The sequence below is a fragment of the Egretta garzetta genome, unplaced genomic scaffold (assembly GCF_000687185.1).
Source record: "Egretta garzetta isolate BGI_Z169 unplaced genomic scaffold, ASM68718v1 scaffold259, whole genome shotgun sequence".
Lineage (NCBI taxonomy): Eukaryota > Metazoa > Chordata > Aves > Pelecaniformes > Ardeidae > Egretta > Egretta garzetta.
Genome location: NW_009260770.1, coordinates 2277313 through 2287093, shown reverse-complemented (window position 1 = coordinate 2287093; position 9781 = coordinate 2277313).

Here is a 9781-nt window from a genome sequence, read left to right as displayed (position 1 = left end):
AGCTCCTCTGCCAGCTCCTTCAGCACTCTTGGGTGGATCCCATCTGGCCCCATAGATTTGTGGATGTCCAAGTGGCATAGCAGGTCAAAAACTGGTTCCTCCTGGATTATGTGGGGTTTATTCCACTCACCATCCCCACCTTCCAGCTTGGGGAGCTGAGTACACTGGGGATAACTTGTCGGGCCATTAAAGACTGAGGCAAAGAAGGTGTTAAGTATCTCAGCCTTTTCCTCATCCTTAGTGGCAATGTTCCCCCTTGCATCCACTAGGGGATGGAGGTTCTGCCTGGCTCTCTTTTTGCTGTTAACGTATTTATAAAAACTTCTCTTATTATCCCTTACAACAGTGGCCAGGTTGAGTTCTAGTTGGGCTTTTGCCTTTCTAATTTCCTCTCTGCATGACCTGACAAGAATCCCTGTACTCTTCTTGCGTTGCCTGCCCCTTCTTCCAGAGCTGGTAATCTGTCTTGCTCTATCTGTAGTTCATATGAAGTCTTTTTATATAGAACTGGTCAGTCTCCTTGTTTATATAGCATTTTTAGCATAACTGTCTTCCATACTAACCAAGCTGCTGTCCTGAGATAAAAAGCTTTTGACTGCTTAGAGCTGTGCCCTGTTCCTGACAGATCATAGAGGCCGCACATAGCATAAAGTCCCTATTCAGTACAGCGACAGGACACCACAATGAAATCGTTTTGCACAACGGAGATGTATCTCTCTGCAAATCTTCTGTGCACAAGCAACAACTGCATCTCCACACCCTTCCCACAAAGCAATGGCATTCAATTGTGCAGTCGACATACATTGTAACCCCATATCCTCCTGTATTCTGGTACACTGTTTAACAAACAGACCGTGAAAGATATTATTCACCATGTGCGGGCAGTGGGTTGAGTCCTGGCCACGGACCAAACTGACCTCTTACATTCTTAGCATTCATAAGCCTTTAAATCATTAATATGGTAATGCTGCTAATAGGCTGCAGTCCCAGGCAAGGGGTGTACACTCTCAGTCCCACTGCTACAGAGTGGTTTTCTGAAAGAACAACGATCGGTTCTCTGTGTGTAAATGCTGTCTTCCCCTCCTAATGGAGGGCAGCTCCTGATGGGTAGCTCTCAGAGCACCCTGCTCAGAGGGGGATGCTTCAGCTGCTGCTGTGCAGTCAGTACCAGAGCACATTCCTTCAGTGGCTGTGCCCACCCACCCTTGACAGTGCTGTGGCTCGCACTGTTAAAAATAAGCCAGGCTTTGTCCAGTCCCAGCTTCTGCTGTGCTGTTTGTACTGGGACGGGTGGACTCGTGAGGAATGGTGCTCTTCTCCTTGCAAATGTAATTTGAGAGAATCATTTGTCAAGCAGGGTAGAAGTGGTATGCTGCTCTGGTTCGGACATGTGTGACAGATGAGCAGGATCTGTGCTGGTGAGGGAAGGATGGTGGCCAGGAGCCACTCACTACCCAAGAAAAAGGGGTAAGGCAGAAAACTGCGGCTCACCTGTGAAACCCAAGATGTGACCGGAGCAATTTATAATTGATTTTAGCTACAAAACTGCTGCTATGGAATAAGTGTTTCTCACAGTGAGATGAATCACTCTTACTTGGAAAGCTACACATTTTCATCTCAAATATATCCTTGGCTTAGTAAGTGTTAAATAATCAACAGTCTAGACAGGACTCCAACCCTTTGTCTTAGAGGTCTATTGCTTTTTCTTTTTTCTCAGAGAATAAAACCATGACAAATTATTTTGCATAATGCCGCCTACACCTACCCCTTCCCCCTTTCCCCTCCCCCACGCTGCAGTACAGATCTCTACTGCCAAGTGTTGCAAGGTGTTTTGCTCAGGAGTCTTAAGGAGACTGAGCTGGATGGGATAAGATGCAGGTGCTCTTCTGCTTTAGCAACAAAAGACAAGAAATAAAGTCTAGAACAGATCCATTGGCTGTGCTTGGACCTGATCAGCTTGATTCTAAGTGATCAGGGGAAAAAAAAATGATGAACTGGCGAAGCTTCTTGATTGCATAAAAATCTTCAGGGTAGTCAAAACTGCTATCAGTTGGAATGAGTTTCAGAAGTATCTCATGATACAGATTTGAATAAAACAATACTTGATGAAATTTAATATCCTTAACGGCATAACGCAAGGAAAAACAACTCTGTGTCTGCAATGAAGGGATCTAATTTATCTGTCACCACGCTCAAAAGACAACTCGGAGGTAACGTAGATAGTTCAATTGTCCTGGTTTCGGCTGGGATAGAGTTAATTTTCTTCACAGTAGCTAGCATAGTGCTGTGTTTTGGATTTAGTACCAGAATAATGTTGATAACACACTGATATTCTAAGTGATCAGGGGAAAAAAAAATGATGAACTGGCGAAGCTTCTTGATTGCATAAAAATCTTCAGGGTAGTCAAAACTGCTATCAGTTGGAATGAGTTTCAGAAGTATCTCATGATACAGATTTGAATAAAACAATACTTGATGAAATTTAATATCCTTAACGGCATAACGCAAGGAAAAACAACTCTGTGTCTGCAATGAAGGGATCTAATTTATCTGTCACCACGCTCAAAAGACAACTCGGAGGTAACGTAGATAGTTCAATGAAAAAAAAAAACCTCAGCAGCAGTCAAGAGGGCAAACGCAATGTTAAGGCTTATTAGAAAATAAAGACCAGAGCAGGAAGCATCCTAAACCACTGCATAAATCAATGGCCATGATTTGAATACTGTCACTCCCATTTCACAGAAGCTGCAGCAGAGCTGGTAGACATAGAGAAGGGTGATAAGCAAGGACCACCGCAGGAGTGGAATGTCCCCCTCAATCACAGGGAGATAAATTAGGCTAGTACTTAAAGCTCAGAAAATGTTGGACAGACAGAGAAAGAAAGAACAAAACAAATACTAAAACCTTCACCTTACACACGGCTGCAGTGGTCATTAGGAACTGTTAATCACTGTTTCTCAGAATAGAAGAATTACGGGGCACCAAATTAAGGCATCAGTTCTACCACAGAAAGAAGCACTTCACAGAACGGAATCCAGTTGTGTGTGGCAGGTGATGCCATAGGAGCCTCTGGAGGCTGAAAGTGAATGGGGGTAAAAAAGCAGGTACATAACTTAACAGATGCTTCAAAAGGGCTATTAAATGTGATGGTCCGGATCCGGTCTTTGGTTCAACAAATCCTTAATCACTAATTGCTGGGATGTAGAAGGGCATTTGGGGGGGAAGTGTTACCATACTCCTTCCCTGGCACCCACCACTGGCTACTGTCAGAAATGTAACTCTAGATTAGATAGATCTTCCGTCCAATCAAGACCAGCTGCTGTCAGTGTACCCATCTGGTCAGAACATGTTTTTCCTCCTGATAATGTTTAGCATGACTCCTGGTAAAAAGACCATTTTGTCCTCATTCTGATGTCTCCGACACTCAAAACACTAGGACTTTACTGATAAGCTCTGCATTGTATTGGCATCTATTCAGAGCTGACTAAACTCCAAAAGCAAGTCAGCAATATCTCAGACTCATCGTCCTCTTACAGCTGCAGCACTCACTCACTGTGTGATACAGATAATGGAGAGTACGCATTCCAGCTAAAATTTGTTTTCACTCTGTCCTTCAAACAGCTCAGTTCCCCAAAATCACTGAAGTGCAGAGAGGCTGGAGAGTTGAATGTAGGTAAGTTCCTGACTTAGTTTTTTTGTCCCATACTCTTTGTTGAAGCTGTAAGAAAACACTAACCTGGGTATTTTACTGACTTTGTTGAACACACAATGCAGCCCATTCTCTGGCTCTGTTTATGGAGCTAAGTGACATATTAAAATGGAAGTTAAAAACATAGCTGCACCAAACACGCATTCTGCCTGACAAAACAGGCAGGTACATGCCTCCCTCTTCTCCAGCTGCTGCATAAAAATCGACCAACTCTGCAAAAAATCCTAGATAAGTTATCATTAGCATTGAGGCTAAGCACAGGGAGAAACAAAGGGCTGAAAGAAAATAACTCATTTCCAAAGGACAGAAAATATGTTACAAATGAAAAGACAGTAAGTGCTGGAAAGTGCAAAGGCAACTGAACTCACACACGTCAATATTCAGGGTTGGACTTTTGGTGTTTTTCCATTCATCTTGTCAAACATTGAGAAAAGCGTGTGAAAATACAGCTAGAAACTCTTTTTGACAAGATGGTGGAATTCCTCCAGCGCTGCTTCGCACTTTCTCAGACATTTCATCCATAAACATATTTACCCCTGACCTGATGTAGTGACCTCTGCTTTAACATTACAAATTTCAGACCACATCTCGCGGGCTGAGACACAAACGGCAGCACTACCTCCACTGACAGCTACAGTTTTAAAGCAGGCAGGTGAGCAGCAAACCCCCGAGTACCATGTTTGAGCATAGGTGGCAATTAGTGACACTACAGCTTCCATAGCAACAAGCTTAACGGGGGAAGAAAGCAAGAAACTTTCATAGGACCATATGAAATATAGTGGCTCTTCTAGACAAAATAGGTGCAAAGCACCTGTGATAAATGTGTGTGCTGGCATTAGCCTTATTAGATTACACGCTTCTGTGTGTCTTGCTGTCTCCCTTCCCCTTTTGAAAGGTATTGGGTTCTTGGGCTGTCTCTAGACCCTTCTGTGGCTGCAACATCTCTGGAACTCACGTGCTTCTCGCAGATTTTGTGATGGGAAGCTGACAGATTGAAAAGATGTTGGTGGAGATACACGGGCACACACTTGCACAGAGCATGGCTTCCCATGTTTGTTTTCTCAGGAAGCCAGGCAAAAAAAAACCAAGGCCAAACCATTTTAAGTTTGGGTTTTTTTCCCTTTTAACTTCCACGAAAAACTTGCAGAATAAAGAGGAAAGGAGTAACACCCTGGGGCCTTCCTCCTAATGGTGACCGTGGCGTTGGTGGGTATTTACTGGCCTGCTACAAGCTGTCAGAGTGAATCCACCATGTGGATTATGTTTATTGCTTTGGCAGTTAATGTAAGGGCTAACGAGGTTTATAACACTGGATAGACCCTTGTTGATATTATTATGTATCAAAATACAGCAAATTTATCATTCTGAAAAAGAAAATAGTAGTTCTCAATGTTAACTGTTCTGCTATGACATTAATTTCTCTCTAGTCCTTAAAAACTCCAGTAAATAGAAATAGTCCTAGCAACAACCCTGATACAAACACAAATGTGTTTCCTGAAAAGCAGGAAGCAGCTTAACAATCATATCATATGACCAGCTAAATACAGAAGAACTTTGCTGGGGTTTTTCCAGGGCATTAAAGCAAAATTCCATGTGACTTTGTGGAAGATGACTATTGCCTAGGCTGCTATTCCTGGCAAATCCTTCTGCTCTGTAGCATGGGCTTCTTGCACATTTTGTCCTGCCTTGTGAAATTCATCCATTTCTATTTTAGCCTTTGCAAGAGCAAGGTGTACACAAGAAAGGCTGAAGACAAGCACACTGCCTCTGCAACCCCCCATGGTCCCATCAGTTTGCTTTGACCGTGAACATATACAGCTTTTTCAAGGCAGCTGGATCTCGCACAGGAGCAATACAAGTATTTAATTTGCTGTTACTCTCTGATACCACTGGCAGCCGAGATCCTTGTCAGTGCTGACTAACAGGAATAAAGAACCACATGGGCTCTGCCCGTCACACTGGAGCACCAAAGAGCTCCCCAGTGGAAATGAACTGTTCTAGGCTTTCACCAGCTAGAAATCTCAGACTAATCCAGGCTTGGACCAGCAGTCAGATATTCCTTAATCCATGACCTGTCTATCATAAAGGGTCATGCCACTCATGTCACTCCCTAAAATGCAACCATGGGCCTCTTTTATTATTTATAAACATTTACTTCCACACCTGGGAGCAAGAGATACTTTGAGAACATAAGTCATGTAAACTGATTGTTCAAGAGGCTGTCTGGAGCATGAATTTGCGAAGTTGGGCTGATTATTTGTAGCTATCGTGACAACTTACTAATTTTTCAGGTTGAATATATTACTTGATTTTATTTTTTTTAACAACAGAGGTGGAGTTAAAATTGGAAAAGAAAGGGAAAAAGGAAAAACAATGAACATAAATCTTAAGAAAGCTTTCTTCCTATTTTGTGCGTGGTGAAAAAACGTATACTCTAAAATATTAAATTAGCCTATGAAGTTAATAGGAAGAAAAAAAGACTATGAGTTATGAAGGTTAGAGGTCAATATATATATTATCAGTATCTGAGAAAGAGACTACACAGCCAAATACAAGTGAAAATCCACCATATGTGTTCCTGTGTTAATCTGTTTATAGAAGGAATCTCATGGACTCAGTCAGATGAAGCACCTAGAGAGAAATCTTTAAAGACATTTAGGTGCCTTAAATTTCCAAGAGGTGTTTAGTGGGGGTTTAAAATACATCCAGAAGTAATCCATAGCAGTTAAGTACATAGTAGGATTTTGATACACCTAAGCGCCTTTAACATCCCAGACCAAACCTGTGAAGACTTAAAGAGAATGTGTAGGCTTTTGCAGACACAGGTTATAATGGCACCTCCACCTCCTCAGTCAGCTGAACTGCTAAGTAAACACAAGCATGGATGAAAAGGGTTTGAAGGTACATTTACATTCAGTGACCAACAAATGGGTGTTGCTTCTCTCAGATTACTAGCAATAAAACATGGAGAAGCTGCAGGTTCATTCAGGTCTGACTGAATATTAGAACGTATTTACATAGCTATAAAATGTGTACAAGTGAGATGCAAATTTGTTGGGTAAACTGTTGCTCACATTCACCAAGCACATGGTTCTACAGTCTTACACGTACTTCAGTCGGTTGCCCTGTACATGTGGGAAACTGGCTGACGTTTTGGCCTCTAAATGGTGTTTGATGAACTGCTGCTCCCAAACAGCAGACAAACCTTGCAAAGATGACAGATACTGGCAGTACTACCTACATGGCTTTTCAGGAGGCACAGGGACGAAAGGCTCTACTACAATATACCCTCCATTGCTTCCTTTACCCCCTCACTGGCCTGCCTATGTCCTTTCTTTCCTTCTTACTTTTATTCTCAAAATATCATTTGATCCGGACAATCAAATGGGTTTGATCTACTGCCGGGTTATGTGATTCAAGGCTTATTTCCACCAACACAAAGGAGCACAGAGGAACAGTGGCAAGTGGGGGAGCCCCAACAACATAGCCGGAGACAAGGAGCCTCTGCCCTGGCTCCTCCTAGAGAGGGATCAGCCCGTGGGCCAGGTTTGATGCCCGTCACCACCAGTCAATGGGAGAGGCTTCATGGATCACTGAAAGAGAGGGGTCACTACCTGCAGGGGTATGGGACTCTTTAGAGGATGGAGGGGAAGGACATCTTTGGGATTGTACAGGACAACTTATGGGGTGTTTAGAGAAGGCATCAAAGGTGGGAAAAGGGGGGGATAAAGGTGGTTTGGTATGGAAAAATAAAAGGATAAAGGGCTAAAATGGCCTGGTTGGGTGCAAACAGGTTGCTGGTCTATCTGGCTGTGCCTTGCACTGGATCACTTCAGTCTGTCTTGTCTTATTAAACTGTATTTTAATTATTTTCCTGGGTGAGAGGAGGTCTATATTCCATGTGTTTGTGTGTGTATGGTGGTCCGAGTGCCAGCAGCTAGAGGTGGGGGCCACAAGTCATAGGGTCCTCTGTGTGTGTGATAGAGCAACTGGAGAGGCCAGAGTGCACGCAGGTTATGTGGAACTGTATGTCACTATATCACCAGTGTATGGTCACTAGTAAACACCAAGCCAGGATAGCTTGGAGGGTAGGGTAAGAAGCATGGGAGTCAAGTTTTGGAGCAGCCATAAGTTCAGGTAAGATAGTGAAGAGAGCAGAGGATTTATGAGGTGGTTACTGGAGGGCCCAGGGGGTCCAGGACAACTACTGGGGAGACTGTGGTGGGGTCTGGAGGTCTGGTAATGGTAAGGTCACAACCCTGGACCAGCTGCCAGAGAGACTTGTTTGCGTCTCTGTGTGAGGCAACTGGGGATCCAGGGACCAGCTACTGAATAGCCTGAATGCCCAAAGACCAGCTACTGGAGGAGGGAGCTGTAGTTTATGTTTGTGTGTGTGTGTGTCTGTAGGTCTGAATACCAGCAACTGGAGTGGAGCCTCTGGGGATAACATTTCCAGGTGCCAGCTTTGGATCCAGGGATCAGCTACTGAATAGGAGGAATGTCTAAGACCAGCTACTGGAGGGATCCATATTGTATAGATGTATACAAATACATATTTTTTTTCCATTGGTGGGCTTCTGTCCTGATCAGCCCGAGGGGAGAACAGGATGAGGCTATTAGTGCTGTTCGTGTTTGCATGAGTGCTGTGTTTTTCTGCCCGTATCAATCAGTGTGGCCAGCTGCGTGTGTACATATACGTGGGGGGGTGTGCATGTGTGTGTGCCTATTGGAAACACTCACGCAGCCTTATCACCAGCTGGACCTGGGAACTAACTGAATTTTAAAAAGTGGCACAGCAGCAGAAATGATGGCAAGTTGGTGGCAAGTATGAGCCACACAACAGTACATGGAAGGACCTGCGAAGCATGGGGAAAGCCAGGGCTGGAAGGCATATTCAAGGACATACAGATTCAAGCAAAGCTCAAGACAACCTGACTAATCAGGCTACTAAACAAATGACTTGTTCATGGACCTCTTCCAAAAATGCAGATCACACAGAGAAGGCCATTCATTGGAGTCCTTCAGCACAGAAAAAAGGCACATAGTATCCAATCCTGCCCCCGTGGCTGCTTGCAAGGCAAACACGCTGATCCTCCAGCTGCTTCACTGATGTCAGACATTTGACTCAGCCTAGCGTGGGGGGGGGGGGGGGCTGCTCCGAGGTCATCTGCTAGAAGCTGCTACCCCTACTGGAAAACATTTATGAAGAGGCAAGCTTGGAGTCCAGAGCACACAGTCGAGCTGACATCAGTCATGTCACAACAACACAAGGGTGGGCAAGAAGGAGGTGACCTCTCAGCCTAGGTACAGATTTTGGGTTACTTGGGGGTTATTGATTGATTGATGGGGTTTATCTTAACTGTGTTCAAGCTGAAGAGAGCACCAAAGATTCTTCTCCTGGAGGCCCCCAGCTGGGTCACTTTTGATCAAGCAGATAAAGAGGTTCTGTAACTCTGGCCTCAGGGCTGCTCCTGCACAGCAGCAGAGATGGGGGCAGACAGTAAAGATGTGCATGGAGAGATGAATGCCTCCCACCAGGGCTATATATCAGAATATGCTGCGTGGACAATGGCATCCCGCGGAAAAGTCACACCGGCATTAAAACAGGCAGCCAAGCTAGGCAGCTCTTCTCCACCCGGGAAACCATGCGACAGCTACCTAAAGGGATGGTAAAGGAGAAACAGCAGGTGTGGGAACTCATTCCCTCTCTGGAGGAGAAAGGACATCTCCCTTTTAATTAAAAATCAAGCTACCCAAACTCTACATGTTCCAGGTCATGCTCTGCATTGCGGTGACATGGAGTTTTCAGGGAAGCTGCTCCGTAGAGGCTTACTTGCCTTCCCAGTTCCAGTTTTCAGGCAGCAGCTTGTTACCTGCTGGCACAGCCACGTCAGAAAGACAGCGATGCAGAAGAAGATGGCCGTCGGCAAGGCATCGAGGAGGCCCACCCGTTGCTTTGGATGCTGCCACTTCAGCGAAGGTTGCGAGGAGTAACAGGAGAAGGCGCCGATGCCCGCCTGCACGCCCCGCAGGGGCAGGGCTCCTTCCCTGGCGGGTGGCGGGGGCAGACCC